The sequence below is a fragment of the Leucoraja erinacea genome, chromosome 21 (genome assembly GCF_028641065.1).
Source record: "Leucoraja erinacea ecotype New England chromosome 21, Leri_hhj_1, whole genome shotgun sequence".
In the NCBI taxonomy this organism is placed as follows: Eukaryota; Metazoa; Chordata; class Chondrichthyes; order Rajiformes; family Rajidae; genus Leucoraja; species Leucoraja erinaceus.
In genome coordinates, this window is record NC_073397.1 from 12,153,757 (window position 1) to 12,175,899 (window position 22,143).

General features: G+C 40.3%; 1 protein-coding gene across 3 annotated transcripts in view; it reads left to right on the forward strand.

Annotated features, from left to right (window-relative positions):
* The first annotated feature begins 18,312 nt into the window (after nt 1-18,312).
* Nucleotides 18,313-22,143, forward strand: part of LOC129707254 (eyes absent homolog 1-like) — a 207,803-nt gene continuing 203,972 nt past the window's right edge. Inside the window, exon 1 of one of the 3 annotated variants that reach the window (XM_055652151.1) lies at nt 18,313-18,446. The gene's annotated coding sequence lies outside the window, so the exon portion shown is untranslated. Of the gene's footprint in view, nt 18,447-18,655; nt 18,850-21,635; nt 21,775-22,143 lie in introns of those variants that run through there. The other 2 variants (XM_055652150.1, XM_055652153.1) reach the window with 2 other exon arrangements.

Sequence of the window (22,143 nt, forward strand, 5' to 3'; positions counted from 1 at the left end):
TCACAAGGATCTGCAGATGCTAGTTTACAAAAGAAAGGCACAAAGTACTCCAGCAATTTGTGCGTTTAGACTAGACTTTAGAGATACAGCTTAGAAACAGGCCCTTCGGCCCACTGAGTCCAGACTGACCAACGGTCACCCATGCACCAATACTAACCTACACGCAAGGGAAATTTAACAGTTTTACCGAAGCCAATTAACCTACAAACCTGTACATGGGAGGAAACCAGAGCACCCAGATAAAACCCATCGAGTCACAAGGAGAATGTTCAAAGTCCGTACAGACAGCTCCCGTCGTCAGTATCAAACCCATCAAACCAGCAAATAATTCCACCGCTGCGCCACTGTGCCGCCACTATGCTTTTTTTTTGGACAATATAGAACTAGTGTGACCGGGTGATTGATGCTTGGTTTGGATTTGGTGAGCCAAGGAGACTGTGTTCCAACTGTATCCTTATCTTTCAATCAATCAATCAGTCAGTCAGATGCAGAATTATGCAATTCATTTAGCTGGGAGCATCAAGTTTACATGTTTTGATCAGTTGTTACAAACTCTCCAACTGAGTTGAAGTATGGTACATTCATTGGTTAATTACATGACACAGGTTCTTAGAGTAACATAGCAACTCCATCAACGCAAAGGTAACAATGACATAATAACTAACATGCAGGTAACTGTAGATATATTTGGTCATTTGAAAGTTGAATCAGATTGCACAAAATTGGTCAAGCAGAATCAAATTAGCATCAACAAGTGTGATATCACAACATTCTTGTTCAAGGAGAATATCTTAAAATCTACCTCTGTATTAGGGAATTTCCCTCATCTTTACAAATGTTGAGTGTATTGTGTTTCTTGCACGATGCAGGTCAATTACCTCATGAATAATGAGACAACCCATCATACTGGCCAGCTCTTTGGCAACAAAATACGGGCCGTGAATACTTTTAGAGTTAATTTTTTTTTTTGCTTAAGTTGCAAATGGCTTATAAGTGAACAGAACAGTGAACCAGCAGGTGTGATCTTTATTAAATGCTGGAATTTTCAATTATCATATTAAGTTCAGTCAGTACCACCTCAAACAATGATTTCTGCCTCTTCTAACAACAAAAGCTCTCATAAACAGCTGCCACTACCTTTTAATTCGAAGCAATAAATGCCATCTTTCATCATTCATGGCAGCAGACAATGAAATAAGAAGGTTTTTACACATTAAACAGAGCTACTAATTTACTCATGGTTACTGGTTTGATCAGTGCAGCGAGTTGTCAATTTAATGCTTTGTTTTATATCTGAAGTTGAGCCTTATTGTTCAGCCCAGGCATAACTCCAAATGGATTTTGTGTTCAGACAGATTTCCATCAATGCTTTAGATATTCACTGGCTGTTCTATGATCATAGAATTACATAGCATGAAAATGGGCCATCTTGTCTCACTTCTTCTGTGCCAACTATGATGTCAATCTACATCAGTCCCATTTACCCCCCTATTATATTGAAAAGGATGCTGACTACACAAAGAACAGCGGATGCTGGAATCTGTGGTGATATATAGAGTGTTGCAGTAACTCAGGGGTAAGGCAGCATCTGTGGAGGGAATGGCTAGAAAGTGGTGGCGCAGTAGTAGAGTCGCTGCCTTACACCGCCAGAGACCCGGGTTCGATTCTGACTACGGGTACTGTCTGTATGGAGTTTGTACATTTTCCCCGTGACCTTGTGGGTTGGGCCCGGGTGCTCCGGTTTCCTCCCACACTCCAAACACGTACAGGTTTGTAGGTTAATTAGCTTCGGTAGAATTGTAAAATTGTGTGTAGATTAGAGTTAGTGTGCTAGGTGGGGTGGGAGATTGCAACCTTCACGTGGTCCGCCCTGATTATTGACCAATGCAATCAACCCAGCGTGCACAATCAAATAAGATCAAATAGAACAAGTTGGCCTGCATCTTTAGGCTGTGCACGCCATACGCAAGAAGAAGACGTGTACTAGGTGATCGCTGGTCAGCATGGACTCAGTGGACTGAAGTACGTGTTTTCAAATTGTATCTCTAAAGACGAAAGTCTAAAAAATTTTCGCACCTCCTCTGTAATCATAATCTCACTGAGATTTTGTGTCTCGTCAGCAAACTTGGAATTATGCAGGCGCAGATGGGACGATGCACATGATTACCAAGTGGACATTCATTACTTGCCACAACGGCTAAAGCTCCCCAGCAAAAACAGAGGAGGCCCACTCAGCAATTGTCTACTCAAACTGGTTGTCCATTGCAGATATGTGCTTCACTGGTCAACCTAAGGAGCACCTTCCACAACAGATTGGTTCCACCAAGAAGCAGGACAGAACACCACAGGAGATCCTTCTTCCCTGTGGCTATCAAACTGTACAACTCCCCCTCTTCTGTTGTGGGGTAGACTGAGACAGACCTCCCTCTCCCACCCCTCAATATTCGAACATCCCCAAAGCCTTTCCACTCGTCACTTTAATTTCATGTTTCATGTATTTTGTGTTTTTTTTATGACGGCAAATGAATTTCCCTCCTGGGATAAATAGTTCTGTCGTATCGTATCATATTGTAAAACATACGTAATTGAACGTGGGGACATTCCTCCAATTCCTGCCATTCTTGTTACAATTTTCAATCTCAGTCAATGATAGGGATACAAGTGAACCTGAAGATAGACACAAAAGGCTGGAGTAACTCAGCGGGTCAGGCAGCATCTCTGGAGAAAAGGAATAGGTGACGTTTCGGGTCAAGACTTCTCGCTGTCTGAAGAAGGATCTTGACCCGAAACGTCACCTTTTCCTTTCCTCCAGAGATGATGTCTGACCTGCTGAGTTACTCCAACTTATTGTGTCTATCTTTGCTTTAAGCCAGCATCTGCATTTCCTTCCTCCAGTATACTTTAGTAAACAAAAGCTTTTAATGGCAGTTTGTTTATTGATCTTCTCAAGGCTCACATTCTCACTCTGGAACCAGCGAAGACTTTAGAGATACAGCGTGGAACCTATCGGCCCACCGAGTCCACGCCTACCAGTGATCACCCATATGCTAGCACTTTCCTACACATTAGGGACACTGTACAAATTTTACTGGAGCCAATGAACCTACAAACCTGCACATCTTTGGAGTGAGGGAGGAAACTGGAGCACCCGGAGAAAACCCACGCTGTCACAGCAAGCACGTACAAAATCCACACAGATAGCTCCGTAGTCAGGATCAAACCCGGGTCTCTGGCGCTGGGAAAGAGAAATCAATGGACCAGCTTTTCCCAGACCTTGCAGTGCATTAATGACCTGTAATTCAAGTAATGTCATTCGAGAGACCTGAATCAAATGCCTTCTCTCAATTAAAATCCTCTCTGCTGATGGACAAAACAATAATTTGTACTTATTTTATACACTTACCGTAGGAAAATATTTGAAGATACTGAGATGAGACATAAGGAAATCATAGAAACTAAGCCAAAAGCATGTTTAGAAATACAGATGATTAAGATCTTGGTCAAATATGTTGATATTAAGTTTCCAAAAAAAAAAAATCTGTTTAGGTAATGCAGTTATGGCTACAATTATTTTCCACCTCTAATTGTCCTTGGGAAGGACTGTGGTGGTGAAACACTGTAGTCTTTGTGGTAAAAGTGATCCCATGTTGCTATTCAGTAGGGAGTTCCATTAATGAAAACCGCCAGTGATGAGCAATGGCTTCATACTTCCAAATCACAAAGTTATGTGAATGGAGATAGACACAAAATGCTGGAGTAACCCAACGGATCAGGCAGCATCACTGGAGATAAGGAACGGGTGACGTTTCAGGTCAAGACCCTTCTTCAGACTGAGGAGCTGGAGGTGGGAATGCTCCCTGCTCATTGTTTCGTATGTTTTCCTGGGTGGTGGTGGTCAGTGGTTAGGGAGACTGAAGATGCCTCCACTGTGTGTCTACGACAAGCAACAACAACCTACCACCTAGACGATGTCAAGCTACGGCAATCTACCGACAACTGGCGACCCATTAGGACGTCCACCTACGACCACACCTACGACAACCTACGTCCACCCCGTGACAAGCTACGACTCCGTCGGCAACAACTGAAGACAATTCAGTCGCCGGTTGACGTAGTTGACGTAGGTAGTCGCCAATGGAATTCACCAAACTCAGAACCAGCGATAACCTTCGTCATCCTGGCGACAACCTACGACAGCACCTACATCAAGCTACGCTCATTGGCGTCAAGCCCACTGTTGCTGACTGTCACCAAAAATTTTTGAACGTGTTGTGAGAATCCAGCAGCGACCAGAAAGACGCTACGACTACGACTCTTTGGGCGACTGAGGCGACACTCTGGTGACCATGTGGCGAAAGCCTAGTCACCTGTAGTCGCCTAAAAATAGCCTAAGTGGGACAGGCCCTTAACAATTGCTCAACAAACATCCCTACCTTCTGTGGGAGAGAAATTCATTGATTTGAAGAAAGTCAGGCATGGGCTAGTGCCCTCTGGATCTCCTGCAGTGATATTGTACAGAAGATGTGGAGGAAGTCAAAAGAGGCTGAATAGTCTGATGAAGGTTATTAGTGAAATATAAATGAAACATGGTCTGGAAATTGTTTCACATAGCTCAGCAAGTGTGTTGACCCAGTTTGCTAGTCTTTGTGCATGTAATATGCAGACACACAGAGGCACCTGGACATGCGCAGTGACATCAAATGATGTTCCAATGGTTAAGCAAAAAACAAAATGCCGGAGGATCTTTAGAATATGATTGAACCAGCAGATAAAGGGCGTTTTGAAAGCAAAGTGAGTGATATCTTTACTGAAACACAGAATATCAGAGAAATACTGTGTACAGAGCACTAATTTGATTAGAATTATAGAGCATGGAAAGAGGCCAGAGGCCAACCTGCACACACCGGAAAACATGTCCCATCTACGCTAGTCCCATCTGCCAGCATTTGGCCCATATCTCTCTAAAACTGCCCTATCCATGTACCTGTCTAAATGTTTCTTAAACGTCGCAATAGTACCTCCTCCAACAACTCGTTCCATACACCCACCATCCTTTGTGTGAAAAAGTTACCCCGCAGTTTCCTATTAAATCATTCCCCCTTCACCGTAAACCTATGGCCTCTGCTTCTTGATTCCCCTACTCTGGGCAAGAGACTCTGTGCATCCATCTGATATATTGTATTACATTCTTCATGGAATTACATTTTAGGATTGCCTACGGATGCTGGTATTATTGTGGGGTTCTAATCATCATCATTAACTGAGTAAAATGTACTCTCTTTGCATTGATGTCCGGGACTTACAAAAGTTACACTTACAAAAGTTGGTTCTTAATTTTATAGGACCTCAATGTAAGACTAATGGGTGGATAAAAATCACAGTATTGTATCGAGATCAGATTCATCTGCAGACTGACTATGTGCATATACTGTATATCATCTTTTTGTATGCACATCAAGTACACACCACAAATGCTGCTACCTTTAATTAAATCCAATTATTTTTGAGTTAACGTTCCCCCCCCCCCCTCCCCCCCACACTGCATGTCTCCAAAGTATGTGTTGTATTTGCCAAGAATGTCCTTCCACTCTCAGTCTAAGTAGTGTTCAATGGCACCACTACCTCACAGAGACTGAATGGCATCACTGAATAGAATAAAGAATATTATCAATCATAAAAGCAGATTTTGGTCCATCCCTTTCAGCCAACTCCCATTTAGGTAATATTTTCCATGGTTAGAGCCAAGATGAAAAGTCATATGAAGCCAAAAAAATTGTCCGGTATATCATTGAGCTGTACTTTGCTGCCAAAATAATGTCAATTATAATAATGCCTGCTGCTAGTAATGCATAACCCTGGTAGAAAGCTATGAGGAAGAGCTAACCCTTCAATTACAAATTGCTATGAGTTATTGGATAATTTGCTGTTGTTGAATTTTATGAAATCCACATCATATCCATATGTCTGATCTTTCGTCCATGGATTGCTGAATCTCCAATAATCCCAGAAGATACAACACAGAAACAGGCCATTCAGCCCAACTACATTTATTCTCATCCCAAGCATTTGAATCCTCGAGCTTTCTGTTGCTACAGGAGCAAACTTTTCAACAGATGCTAAAATGTGGTATATTCCCAAGCATGTGTTTCATTTACTGTTTCTGTCTGTTCCAAATCCCCAGCTGAAATGAGGAAAGCATTTTACATAACTGCAGCACTCCCTTGTTAGCTACTGTGTCTCTGGTTGGATAGGCAGATAATGATCATAAAAATCGAAACAAATGCAGTACTAGTATCCTGAAATTCTTCACCTCGCTGCCACGTTATAATTGGATAGACAATAACTCCATTTGCTGCTTGGTAAATTGTTTAAAGGTCATGCATGACTTATCCAATTGATTTGCTACTTTATAGACGATTCCATCAAAATGCCAATAGCACATGTAGTGATGAATAATAACTTCCATGCATCAATGTACTTATTTGATTTTAACAAGGTCAACTAGCATTTACTGGTGTAACCAACCAGCAACAAAGCAATTGCTCATTAGATGAAGAGTAAGTTACTCCAGATGACATTGCATCAGATTATTAATATATCTACTTGATATTTTTCTTGCCATTTACAATTTCTCTAATTTGGCGTGGCCTCGGTGAGCCATTGGGCCTGTTTCCACACTGTATCTCTAAACTAAACTTAAACTATTTCAGTCACTGAGGAACATTGTTCGTTTATTCTACAAGCCCTGATTCATCAAATATTTAACTTATTCTACTAGCCCTGAGTCATCATGAGACAATGTTTAACCTCACAACGTTAAAAGGAAAGAGCCTTCAGTGAATCCATTTAAAGGTTTTGGTCTCTACATTCAGGTCCTTTGACAAGTTATCATTTGAATTTCTGATTTAGTTCTGGTTGGGACATTTTAATTGTGAATTCCACTCTCTGATGAATTGCTAGCTGGTGCTTCATTGCCTTTAGACTTCCAATTGGTCTTACTAAATCTCTGGATGGTCGAATGGGTTTGGAGGCTAGGGACTAGTCACAATGAATACAGGAGAGATCAGTAGCATAATATTGCATATTTATAGTTCACATGTCAAACATGTGCCAAATATTTTAACATCTAGATCTATTTGTACTAGGTGAGCATTGTTAACAGTGAAAAGATATGCATGAATGTTGGGATTGTCCACAAATGATACAGAATTAGATTTTGCTAAAACATCTAAGGTTTTCCACAGGTATGTAAAATATAGAGGATTCCTAAACAGCGATATACAAAGTTGAGGGGGGGGTGGGGGGAGAGCGAGTGGGAGGATTCCCAGGGGTGGTGGAATGGGAGCTATTGATTAACAGATCATTATATGCACCTCTTTAACTAAATACTGACTAGCCAAGCAGAGAATTTCTCCATATTATTCTGGGGGAAACCAATAGTTACAAAGGGTTGATGGGGGAAAAAAATTGTCAGCCACTGGTCTTAACAACAAGCCTTCGATGCACATTTATCACCAATATAAATGATCAGATCATTCAAAGTAGAGAGCACATTCTCCTCCTCAGTTTGATCTCTTTCCTTAACCCTGTACTTTCTCTTGTTTCCATATTGTGACAGTCTACTTTGCAACCAAATTACTGCAGCACGGTGGATCCGCAGTAGTGCTGCCTTACAATGCTAGAGACCCGGGTTCAATCCAGACTACGGGTGCTGTCTGTAAGGTGTTTGTACATTCTCCCTGTGACTGCGTGGGTTTTCTCTGCTCTGGTTTCCTCCCACACTCCTGAGACGTACACGTTTGTAGGTTAATTGGCTTTGGTAAAAATTGTAAATTGTCCCTTGTGTGTAGGATAATGTTAGTGTACGGGGGGTCGCTGGGGACTCAGTGGGCTGTGGAGCCTGTTTCTATGCTGTATCTCTATACTCTAAACTCTAAACCAAATGTTTGGCCTAATCAATTTCACTATCCAACTCATCATCTGCATTCCTATATTTTTTGCATGATTGTGATACATCCCAAGAAATGTTTTCTATACTAAATGTTCTCCATAAATGCAAATCGTAGGCATGTGTGCAAATATTTAGTACATTTTATTTTTTGTAGATTCATTTGACATTAAAGTAACGTACCAAATGGTGTTGTAGGCTGTTTATCAGCTTGTTCTTCAAAGGGAGGAATCCACAAATATAATAGATATACTCTGAAATTGATATAATCTGAAATAGCTTGTATTATTAATTCTGAAAAACCTTTCACCCGCATTTGAGTAAATTGTGTGAATCAACTGATATTGTGATGTTGTAATGTTAAGAAATTCTACCCCTGCTGATTGCAATTTGAAAGATGAGGATGTCAGAATGTCAGTAGTACCTATGAGCATGCCATTATAAGTGTTTACACATGAAAACGGTCCAGTTTCATTAAGTTTGTAAATATTCTTATTTACAGCTATAATTAATGTGAAAAATTGTGGATTAAAAATGTATTAATGTGAATCATTTTGTTTTTATAAGTGGCAATGACCAAGGGAAGGTGACCTGTTCCTTGGAATATTGTGGGAGAATCAAAACCCAGTTAGGGTAATACAGTGTGAATGTTCGGACACTATGAACTCTCAGTATATTGGAACTAGTCACAATAATAAAACCTTTGGGAAGATTTGATGCTATTGTCAGTTTGAACACAACCTCTCCATCAAAAAATGTAGCAATAACCGAAAAATCAACAATGTAAAGAGCTAGTAATCGAAGCAAGGAAAAGCAGATGCTTGTTTACAAAATTAGACACAAATGGTCCTGACCCGAAAAATCACCTATCCATGTTCTCCAGAGATGTGGACTGACACCTCTGAGTTACCCCAGAACTTTGTGACTTTTTTTCGACAGAAAGAGCTAAGTGTTTTAAAGAGTCAAATATCACAGAAATAGGCCCTTCGACCCAATTTCATCCATGCAAATCAAGATCCCCCATCTAAGCTATTCTAATTTGCCTGGGTATGACCTATATCCCTCTAAAACCTTCCTATCCATGTACCTGGCCAAGTGTCTTTTAAATGTTATTATAGTATTAGCCTCAATTACCTCCTCTGGCAACTCATTCAATATACCTACCACACACTGAGTAAAAAGAGTTGCCGCTCAGATTTGTATTAAATCTTGCCCCCCTCTCACCTCAAACCTTTGTCCTCTGGTTTTTGATTCCCCTACCCTGCGTAAAAGACTCTGAGCATTTATGATTTAATGGTGAATGTAATGACCAAACCGACAAATCACACATTCACAATGTTTCAAAAGAGATTTCAGCAGAATCTACATAGAATATGTTCTAAAATATTTCCATTCGACATTCAGGTTTGGATTAAGTGCAGGACATGGCAATAAAGGTTCATCTTACTGATGGGCTGTTTACTGAGATGTCCGAATTTCACAGTGCAGACCTGCTGGGCCGTGGCCTATCATGCAAAATGGCTTCAATCCACAGCTTGAGCATATGGATGCAAACAGCTGCAAAGAGCTTAGAAAACATTTAAAGAATGTGAAATTAAAATTTTACATGTAAGATGTGAATGTTTCAGATTTTATTGTTATTGCAAACAAGGCTGCTCTGGAAATGCCAGTTTTTTTAATGGTACATTGTCCAGTCATGGGATACACAGATGTTGCATTGAAAATGTATGTTCCAGTACATTTCCTTAGATTACAGTCCCTGAATGCATTGGAGTGTAAGGCCCTGAAGACAAAACAGGAGAACATTAGTTGCAAGAAACCTACAAACCTGTCCTCCTATTCAATGATTCAATGATTCCATGATTCTTTATCGCACATACGTACAGTGAAATGCATTGTTTTTGCATTTAACCCAGTAAAATCATACAGAGGCCTCACCTGCGCAGTTCATAAGTGTCGCCGTGCTTCTGGCACCAACAAAGTTACAAAAGTTCACCGAACTTAGAAAAAGTTATTCTATCTTCCCTCCCTATCTTCTGCCTGTTGCCACGTGTTCTGCCTGCAGCTGCCCCCCCCCCTCCCCCACCCCCACTGCCGAGTTAGATATAAATATAATCTATATATTATACAGATAGAAACATAGAAAATAGGTGCAGGAGTAGGCCATTCGGCCCTTCGAGCCTGCACCGCCATTCAATATGATCATGGCTGATCATCCAACTCAGTATCCTGTTCCTGCCTTCTCTCCATACCCCCTGATCCCTTTAGCCACAAGGGCCATATCTAACTCCCTCTTAAATATAGCCAATGAACTGGCCTCAACTACCTTCTGCGGCAGAGAATTCCAGCCATATCTACATATTTTTCCTACGTTTGTAGACCATTTGGCATGTAATGTGCAAACTTAACATTTTTTTTTATCATTCATTAACTCATCCTTAACTCCCTTTTTTAAGGCACTTCCTTAAACCACTGCATTTCATAGGATGAAGGTACTATGAAGGCTATGAAGATGGAGGTTTCTTCTAGCTTAGTAGCTAAAATCCCTTCGGCTAAGGTGTTTGAGCCATTACCAAAGGAATATCCTCGGTTACAGATATAACGAAAGGCTGTCTGATACCAGATTCCAATTCTAAAATGTCAAAGAAATAGATTGGTATTGAAACATAGAAACTTAGAAAATAGGTGCAAGAGGAGTCCATTCGGCTCCAGCACCATTCATTGTGATCATGGCTGATCGTCCTCAATCAATAACCCATGCCTGCCTTCTCCCCATACCCCATGATTCCACTAGCCCCTAGAGCTCTATCTAACTCTCTCTTAAATCATTCCAGTGATTTGGCCTCCACTGCCCTCTGTGGCAGGGAATTCCACAAATTCACAACTCTCTGGTTTATTATTGGTTTATTATTGTCAGGTGTTCTGAGGTACAATTAAAAACTTTATTGATATAGAGAAAAGCTATGCCAATGACAAGTTAATCACTGCTTCAAGTAAGGGGCATTGAAAATTAACTGGCTTGTATTTCCTAGATCGTGTGATATTAACACCACTTATTGTCATATACTTCTGTTCATTTTGAAAATGGATTAGATTTAAAACAGAACATATATGCCAACCTTCAGGCAATTGGAGAAATATAAAAAGAGGTATGTGTAGGAAGCAACTGCAGAAGCTGGTTTAAACCGAAGATAGACATAAAAGGCTGGAGTAACTCAGCGGGACAGGCAATATTCAGAGATGATGTCTGACCTGCTGAGTTACTCCAGCTTTTTGTGTCTATCTTAGAAAAAGAGGTACATCGTTAAAGATGTCAGACTTCTGTTTAGCTGGTAAACTTACTATTTCTTCGTGAACAGTGTGTTTATGACCTCTTTAAATTTAGACTTTGAACTTTAGAGATACAGCATGGAAACAGGCCCTTCAGTCCATCGAGTCCACACTGACTAGCAGTCACTTCATACACTAGGACTATTCTTCCCACTAGGGACAATTTACAAATTTACTGAAGCCAATTAACCTACAAATCTGTATATCTTTGGAGTGTGGGAGGAAACCAGAGCACCCAGAGAAAACCCACGTGGTCACAGGGAGAATGTACAAACTCCGTACAGACAGCACCCACAGTTAGGATTGAACCCAGGTCTCTATCCCTGGAAGGCAACAACTCCACCGCTGCATCAGTGTGCTGCCCAATCTCCATCCATTGCACACCCTGAGTCTCTCTTCTGCCTCATTTCCAAGGAAGCTCCACATATGCCTGAAGCCTTCACCCTTAGATAAGGGAGGCTACATTATGGCCTCGGCTATAAGTTGAACCATTAAAAAAAAACGTTATTCATACAGCAACCCAAGCAATTGACTTTGTTTAGACCGTGGACAATATTGTATTATAGGAACCATGAAAACTAATTTGTACATAGCAAGCCTACACAAGCACCAAAGTGATGATGACCTGAAAATATGTTTCTCATTAATAATGAAGCAGGGATTCATGAATCTCAGCACACCAGGGAGACAGTGCGATTGATCTATTATATCCATATAAGAGAGTAGATAGAACATCTAACCAACTGAGCCACAATGGCACACAAACTCCACAAACTTCAGATCATAACCAATACTTCTACGTCCTTGGAGAGGACACACACTGGCAAAGGTCCTGATGTAACCATTGGTAGCTCCTTTGTGTCCATCATTTTGCTGTTCAATTAGTACTCCCATTTGCCTTGCATAATTATCTCTTTACTCATTGAGTTTCCCCTGTCTCCATCTTATCACTGAACATTTCTTTTAATCCTTCTCTTTGCCCACTCACCACCCCCACTTCCCGTCCTGACTTCCACCTTCCTTATAAATTATTAATTCAAGCTACCAATCCTAATGAAAGGAGGTGATTTTCTCCAAGTATTTCCCTCTCAACAGATACTTCCTGCCCAGCTGATTTTTATCAGGAATTCTTGTTATTCTTTCTCTATATTGATATGGACTGACTGATCTGTACTTCTAATATTTTGTTCATTAATTTCAAATTTCAAACTTCCAGATTTTATGTGCATAAAAAAATAGTGTTCATATGCAAACTTGTATTTAAGTTCATTTGAATTTTATGGAAATAGTTTAAAGATCAGGATAGATTCTAGCACATTTCCAACAGTCACATATTATTTGTTTTATTGTGTGGAAGACCACTTTTTTGCAATAAATAATGTAAAAAAACTTGAGATTTCTTCATCGCAGGTAGGATTACATTAAATGTAGGATTGCCTTTGGCACCTTGCATTCACGGTGTTGACTGTTCCTTAAGGTTTTATTTTAATTGTAGTTGAATCACACTATATATATATATGCGTGTGCAATACTATATCCTGGACTGTAACAATAACATCCTATTGCTTAATGTCAATGTTATTATTGTGCTGAAAGGTTAGTTTCTTTATCCACAGATGCTGCCAGATCTGCTGAGTAATCCTGCAATTCAGATTTTTTGCAACTGCAGTTCTTTTTGTTATTTTTCCATTATTTGCAATTCTTACAAATGTTTCAGTCTCTCTAATGGCCGCAGTCAAAGCTAGGTGAATATAAAAGCAACATCATGTGGAAGCTAAGGGTGAAAACAAAACAGAAAAATCAGAGAGAGAGAGAGAGAGAGAGAGAGTGTGTGGGAGAGAGAAAGGGGGAGGGGAAGAGAGAGAGATAGAGAGAGATACAGAGTGTGAAAAAGACGAAGAGCAAGACAGAGAGATTGAGAGAGGGAGAGAGGGAGAGAGAGAGAGAGAGAGAGAGAAGGGGGAAGATGGAGGCAGAGTGTGTGTATGTGTGAGAGAGAGGGGGGAGAGATAAAGATAGAGATGTGTGAAAAAGACGGAGGGAGAGAGAGAAAGAGAGGGAGAGAGGGAGAGAGAAAGAGAGTGAGAGAGTGGTAGGGTGTGAGAAAGACAGACAAAGAGAGGGAGAGAGAAAAAAGGTAGAGAGGGGGAGGAGGAGGGAGAGAGAGAGAGGAGAGAGGAGAGAGAGGAGAGAGGAGAGAGGAGAGAGAGAGAGAGAGAGAGAGGAGAGAGAGAGAGAGAGAGAGAGAGAGAGAGAGAGAGAGAGAGAGAGAGAGAGAGAGAGAGAGAGAGAGAGAGAGAGAGAGAGAGAACACATTTGGGTCACTGACCTTTCATTAGTCAAAACTGAATACCATTCTTCCCCGATGTTTAGCAGATTTGTGATAACTTGATTCGACTATAAGCCTAGTTGCAGTACGATAAGTGGAAATAATGACTGGAATGTCAACATTTATATTTTTGTTATCTAAAATCTATACATTTATTGTTTAATCATACATATTTTGTATATGATTTTGCATAAATATCTTGATATTTGTGCTCACAAAACTACAATGTGCAAATGTTGGTGTATGACATTTTTCCTTCATATTAAATATCATTGATCAATTTTATTAATGCTTTCTCTGTAATAACAAGGAAAATAATTTTAAAGTAATGCTTCATTTGTACCTTAATATTTGCATTCAGATTAAACTATGATGCAAAGAACGAACAGAACTTAGATTTATTTTTAGTCTGTATGTGTCAGCTACTTTGTTTTGTTCTGTTAACATATATAGAAATTACAATATCCAAATATGAGGTTACAAATGTAAAATTCCCTTTGAAATATTACCAGACGTTCACTTTGCTTTCCATGGTTCAAATGATTAAAATACATACATTAGTCCACTTCAATGCTGGTCGGTCAAATGCCAAGATATATTTTGCATCTCACTTCAAAGCATTGGGATTCTGATTGCCTCCAGGGTCAATCTTTCTGTACAGGCATTTTAACAGTCAAATAAGCATAACTGTGAATCAGGCAAATAATGATGCATTGTCAATTACAGCTATGGAGAAGAGATAATTTGAACATGAACAATGTAATTGATCCAATTCTCATTTGACTCACAGCTTCTTTTTGTATTTGACAAGTTGGCTGTTCAAAATCCAGGAGGTCTCTGTGACTGTTCTCTGGATACTTTTCTTTAAAAGGACCGCTTATTTAAAAATGAAGGTTGCTCTGGAAGTCCACTCCAGGAAGCATCAGAGTGCAACCAGTAAAAATAGTCCATGAAGGGGAAAATAATAATGGGTTAGGAAATAGTTCACGCATTTCCATTGGACACTGAATTATCCAACTTGGTGTACAGCATCCCAGCAAACATTATGCATTTGATTCTCGAGTAGGGGAATAAGTCCCAAGACAAAGAAATTGGAATAATCTATTTCAGAAAGATTTAAAAAAAAACAAGAAACAATTATGATCGCTGATTCCTACTTTATACGCACCTTGGAACTATGTGAAATATTTTCCCTGATTTCTAATATTCTTGTAACAAGTCCAGTTATGAATGTTTCAAATAGTTGTTGGTTGCAGAATAAAATGTTCATTGACTTAACCGTGCAATTTACTCAGCAAACCACTTCTGATTCCAGCTGTACTCAATATTGTGCACTCATGCACCAGTTACTAATCTGCCCTGGCAATAATAGTTGCATGCCAATTTTAATATTAGTCACTGGCTGTACTAATATTCAGATAAATACTTGCTATTTTATTATGTAGCACTAAATGCATTATGCGCAAATTATTAAGCTTGTTTAAATTACATATTCGGTGCTTTGCATTATTCAAGTGCAAGACATAAATACAAGCCTTTAATTGTTCGACTGCTACACTTAAATTATTGCTCCCTTGCTTGCTATTTGGGATTCTCTGCAGACCTAAGAATGGGCAGTGCCTTTATTATTTTGTCTGATTCAATTTTGCCCTTCCCCATTTGAGTCTCTGGACATGAATGGTATTTTCCAAATGATGCCTCAGTTCACTCATGGTTAGTAACCGAAGATTTCTCCTGCCACATGGCAACGCTGGCCCCTGTTCTTAACATGGCAACGTCACTGCTGATTTTGTTTCTTATGGAGATCCCACATACCCTTAGCTGGAAGACTGCAGCTCGGTGCAGCTCAGATTACAGCTCCTTAAAATAGTAAACACTTTGACCTTCACTCAGAGGAAGTGAAGGATGGCTGAGCGTCTTTCTTCTTCTCTTTACTTAACACTTTATCGTTGTTTAAATAAAACTTCACAGTCAATTGAAGTTGTTATTATAAGGGTTTTCATTCTTTTAATCATTTTACTGTAGGGGGCATCATTCAGTTGAGATTGTTAGTGCAGGGACCTTCATTCAATCAAACTGACTACCAAGAGCCACATTTAGTATTTGAACAATTACTTTAGTAACCATCCATGTGAGCTTGTGCTTCATGCAAATGCTAGTAATATATTTTCCAATCTCTTAATGAACAGTAACAAGCATAGTCTTGTCTTTATGGGACAGTCAGTTGTTACCAAGTTATTTCCTGCGAGACACAGAGTATTATTTTCAAGGGAGGTGAGTGTCGGACAGAGGGGTGATTAAAACTGATAGGGCTACATTTCTTGACCATCCCTATTTTTATACACGGGATTCCATATTTTCCACTTAAGGCTGCTAACTAATTGGTATACTTCATGTCTCCAGCACGAACCTGTAAAATAAATAGGTTTATAGACACTTCCCCGTTGATGAAAGGAAGATCACAACATTCATTTTCTTATTCCTTTATCACAGTTAGCTTCAGAATTGCAATGTGTTATTTGGATCCCTGTCATGATTTTTCATTATTAACAGTGACATTATTGAATGGAAATCTGTAGAATATTTTTATACCTTGAAGAATATTCTTTAATCAGATTGTGGTGAATCTGTGGAATTCATTGCCACAGAAGGCTGTGGCAATCAATGGATATTTTTAAGGCAGAGATTGACAGGTTCTTGATTATTATGGGTATCAGGGGTTATGGGGAGAAGGCAGAAGAATGGGGCTGAGAGGGAAAGATAGATCAGCCATGATTGAATGGTGGAGTAGACTTGATGTGCCAAATGGCCTAATTCTGCTCCTATAACTTACACAGTACTCTGTATATACAGGTCCTCATCCACAAGAAAGCCCTTTAAAAATCCTTGAATTGAATAATTTGCCTACCGATTTAAAATATTCAAGGCCATTAGACCTGTGATAACTATGATGCTCCTCTTTGGAAGTAAGAATATTGAACGATTGAGTAGTACATTCATTAGGGCACAGAGATAATACAGAGGTCCAACACGTGTGGTGGCATCTACTGGGGCAATCCTACCTCTCCCATTCCTCTGCTCTTCCCTATTGTGCTGCTGGTTTTCCGTGTTTCCAATTCCCTACAGAAAGACCTGATTGATTCTACTTCCGTCTCCCTCCATGAATCGTGAAATCCTCTCTAATTTTCCTCACAACCCCCTTAGGTCTTTGCACCATTGTTAAACCATTCCCTATCTTTTAATCACTAGCAAATGTATTTCAAGAATTACTCCAGCACTTTGTGTCTCTTTTGGTAAACCAGCATCTGCAGTTCCTGGTGTCTAGTCTTTATCTCTCTCTCTCTCTCACTCTCTCTTTACTTAACCTGTCTAAACCAATCGTGGTTAATAAGAAACCGCAGTTGAAAGAAGGATTCTGTCCCGAGGGGTCACGCATCCTTTTTCTCCAGAGAGGTTGCCTGACCCGCTGAGTCACACCAACATGTTGTATCTATCTTCTATCTATATGCAGTTCCTTCCTCCACACAATAAATCCAAACCTGGTGCACTTCTTTCACTTCTCCCTCCGCCTTCTTCCCACGAAGGTAGCAAAGTTTTTTTCCCCCCAATCAAATCCCGCGGTTAAACGCTTGCATTTCTATAACTCTTCTAATAAAACTTCTCGCCACCCTTTTCCAAGCATTCACATCCTCCCTGCAGTATGGTCGCGGGAAAATTAACCTAAATAGATCAAAGAAGTAAATAATGCGAAAAGAAAAGTGGCCTTCTTGAGCATAAAACAGAGTGCTGGGGGAACTCAGCGGGTCAGGCAGCATCCGTGGAGGGAAGCGGACAATTTTCTCCATAGATGTTACCTGACCCATTGAATTTCTCTAGCATTTTGTTTTCGCTCAAGATTCCAGCATCTGCATTCTCGTGTCTCTCCGTGGCTTTCTTACTAAATTTCTATTTAAAAGGATTTGAGATTCTTCTGGTAGTGTATTTTCCGAATTTTTATATACATTTTAATAGATTATTTACAGTCGTTAACTCAGTTAAAATAAATATGTTGTCACACGCATTAAATCGCGTGCAAATATATATATATGTATATTTCATAAATGTATTTTTAAAATTATATATATATGTATATTTCAAACATGTTGAACAAAGCTCGATCAAGAAACGGATTCCGTTCACCTAGACCGGTTACACATTAAGTAAGGAACACAAAAATGCTGGAGAAACTCAGCGGTTGCAGCAGCATCTATGGAGCGAAGGAAATAGGCAACGTTTCGTCCCGAAACGTTGCCTATTTCCTTCGCTCCATAGATGCTGCTGCACCCGCTGAGTTTCTCGACATTTTTTTGTGTACCTTCGATTTTCCAGCATCTGCAGTTCCTTCTTAAACTCTTATACACATTAAGTAAGATTGCCTCTTCAAATGAAGGAACATTTTTACGTTTCTGCCATCGACTCCCGCGATATGAATCAATACAATCTGGAAATTTAATAATTTTCATTTTGACTGAGTAAACTTTGTGGGGAGGGAATGAGAGACTGGAATGACTTCAATTATTTCCATAAATTCGCTACGTTAACATGTTGTAAAGAATAACGCTTCCCTGAAAAACGGCAAGCTAATTCCACATCAATTTCAGACACATCCCCTACATTGCAACATGCTGGTTCCCCTCCGATATCCGCCCCTTATCCTCTCCAACTCAATCAGCAAGGGGGTTTGGCCACCGCTAGATATCTCACCCCAGCATCGGTGCATTCAGCTAACGCAAATACTAGATCATAAATGGATATGAAAACTCACTGCAATCTTTAAAATAAAAAGAAACATTGATAAAGGTAAGACAGCGCTTGTGAGTCATAAGCGTCGCTTGAGGTTTTATTGCCTAATAAATATTCAGTGTGATTTGGGTGTAATCTTATCTAGATCATTTTCGGTAATGCTTGAGTTATTTGAAAACAGAGGATTATTTCCGCTTGTGTTGTTGTTCCTGAGAAGAAGCCCTAAAGGGCTGATCATTTTACCCTTATTTTCCTTATATGGGAAGTGGTCGCTCCAGCACTCTCGGGCTGTTTGCTACTGGAGTTAAAATCTAGGTGTGTGTTGCTCGCGGCTCAGCCGCCGTTTCTGGCACCTCTCTCTCTCTCTCTCTCTCCTTTGGATAATACCGTGCATTCACCGTGGAGCTATTCCCGACACCCAGCGCTCGATGTCGCCCGTAGTTTTTGTACTATGAGCAAGGTGAGTTTAATGACCAGATTATTAGATTAAAAACCTTGGGTTGGTTTTAAAGGTTTTCCGAGTTGTCGGGTTGAACTTGACACTGCGCTGCGAAAACAAAAGTGTTGAAATCATTTCGGAGTTTCAGTGCTGTGTTTGTGAAGAATCAGGTTTCAAGACGGAGAGCAAATTGCCACAGTGTTTTAAATGCATGTCCATTCGGCAGACTGGCTTCAGACGTGACTCGCTTACTGGGATATATTTGTTTCTCACATACATTGTCCTTGAGTCACGATGCCTTTCCAAGGGTGACCTTAGCAAAGGGGCTAAATCGTGAACGATGCTGCTGTTGAGACAATTTATTTGAGTAAAAAAGGGTTGGCAATACGGGCGTGACAAAGCGGCGAATCGCGCAGGGACAATGGGAGGATCGGCAAGTGTTTCAGAAGGAAAGATGACTACAGGGAGGCTGGAAGGGTTACATAGACTACAGAGTCAGCACACGAGCGAACCGGCATCTCTTATAATGCTATCTGTTTATGTGGCCTAACATGCCACCAGCGGCAGGTTCAGTGCTAAAAATGGTCTGTGTGACAGCATGTTTGTTCGGCTCCAATGCAAAGCCAGACACACACACACACACACAGTGGTGAACGCGATTGTGATTCCCACCTCAACCAATCTCTTGTACAATTTGCACTCCTCCCTTTTCCAATCGCTCTTCATGGGCAATAAGGGCTTTGTGTGTGTGTGTGTGTGTGTGTGCGCGCGAGTGTGCGTGTGTGTATATATGTGCAGGGTTTTGGAACAGTTGCCCTCTCTTCCCCAGCCTCTGCAATGCTGCTGTGAAACCAGATACAGCGAGGTGTGCACATGACCAGTCTTCGAGCGAGCCTCCCCTCTCGCATCTCCTCGACCCACACACACACACACACACACACACACACACCGCATCTCCCAACAGTGTTATGCGCCCGGCCTTACGTGCAAGGGAGATTGCAGGTTGCAAATCTGTGCATAAACCATTCCCACCAAACGCTGTGTGGTGTAAGTACAGTCTGAAGCCTTCTTTCATTCCCTTCTGATTAATTTAAGTAAACATTTGTCCACTTCATTCACCTGCATCCCCGTAAGGTACTTTTCCTACATACCTCGATTAAAACAACTCCACGTATTTTCCACCACACCACCCAAGATCAGCAACGTCCGAGTTTACAGAGCTGTTGATGTTATACATCTGTTCAGCAGAGTTCAGCGCTCAAAGGAATAGGAAATACATTGATGCTCTGAATTTCATTCTTTGTGTCACGTCGGTTAAGGAATGAGAGCAAATTTAACGCCAGTGCTCCTTTAGAAATACAAGCAAGTTACTGTAAACCCGCAAACCGAACGAAAATATAAGCGGATATTTTTACTCCAACCCTTCGCCAGAACTAAAACGTGTTATTCTATATCTTGTCGTTGCATTCGATCAACTCATTAAACCCGAGTCTGTGTTTTCAGTTTAGGTATAGGGGGAAACCTGATTCTCACCAATGGAAACATATGACTTTTTGGAAGCACAGGTCAGAGTGAAGGGCTCTAACTGTGCAACAGTATTTCTCTGTGCATCTCCCAACATTACTACATTTCGTTTGCAATGTATTTCTAATTCAGAAATACTTTATAAACACACCTGCCATTCCCATTACTTATGCAATTATAATGAACCCATATTTTCATGCATTCAGTTGCGGACTCGTTCTTGGATACACTAGTAAATCGGCAGTTCTGATCACAAAATAACGCATTGGGACTGATGAAAGTTACTTGTAACCAAAATTACTATCTCTGAAACGATGAAATCTTTCAATCACGTCCCACCCTATTGCCCACTAGGCAATATATCTACACCTGGCGCTCCAACGGCACAAAGCCTATTGTTTGGCTATATATATATATATATAATATATAGATATTTCAATTTAGCCAATATAAATGCCCGAATTTGAAGTTGACCATCTGATATCCATTGTCAGAAGTCAGCAACATTTTCCATGATGGGATGGCAAGATGGGATGCGCTCGCTGCAGTAGTCGTGCAGTCCATTGCTTAATTGCAGTTAGGTGTAAAGAATTCCGTGCTCCTGCAAATGTGTGAGCTAACATATATTCCAACGGGACCGTTGAAATAATCATCAGCTTGTGGACAGGGATAATAATGGCGAGTTACGTTCCCGCATTCGGCCTCGCGTGAATATTGCCAAGTTTGCGATTCATCTCCAGGTTATGGTTTTGAAGGCTTGTGTTGGGAACAAAATGACCTTTGGTGACTCTATCCAAGCTCGAGATATAAAAGTTTAGTTCCCGGGTTGCTATTTATTGTCTGCTAATCGTGGCGGACATTAAAAGCAAAATAACGTTATATATATCCCCCCCCCCCCCCCCCCCCCCCCCCCCCCCACCCTTTATTCCTATGGAAAAAAAGGCAATTTATCATCTTTCAACTTAGTCTCTTTTAAAAAGGAATAGTAAAACTAATTAACGTTCATTTATTACATCAAATCGTCTTGTATCTGTATATTTAATCCTTCCACTTTACACACCACCGACCATGTAAATGTTAAATGTTCTATTCTCAAAGTGCCAGTACTTTGATATTAACTACTGCGGTGAACGAAATGTCCTAATGATTTTGGTCGGTTGGCTCACGGTTCATCTTCCATATTAGAATTTTCCGACCGAAAACAATATCTTGAGGTCCTTGATGTAGATCGGGAAGTTCCATTTGGGCTAGAGCGATTGGGAACCATTCAAGGCGTTCAATGCAATGATCTAACTATCAGCAAGAAACGCAGTCATTCCATTTAACAACGTAGCTCGTAAAGAACGAGCGAGGGAGAGAGGAGAGAGGGAGAGAGAGAGGTCCCTTTGAGCTCGTGTGACCATGTATACAACTTCAAGTCAGGTCAGTCTTGTTGTTAATTCCAGCTGTTAAAAAAATATAGAATTCAATCCGCAAAGTTAACTAAATTCTATGAAAATTCGAATTTAAACACTATCTTATTGTCTAGACTGCCTATCAAAATGATGTGAACGGAATCACCTTTCTTTGCAAACAGCTTTCTGGAACGTAATTCATTCACCTCGAGCCTTTGGTGTCTTTGATATATTGCTAACAAAGCATCACGAAGTATTTACTGAAATTATAAAAGTAATGACACGGAAAGCAGTGCGTGTGTGCGTGAGAGAGGGATGCATGGAATGGGATGTTGGAGTATTTTGTTTTTTTTTAATGTAAAATCACAACCTTTGTCGCTTTGCTAAGTGACCCTTC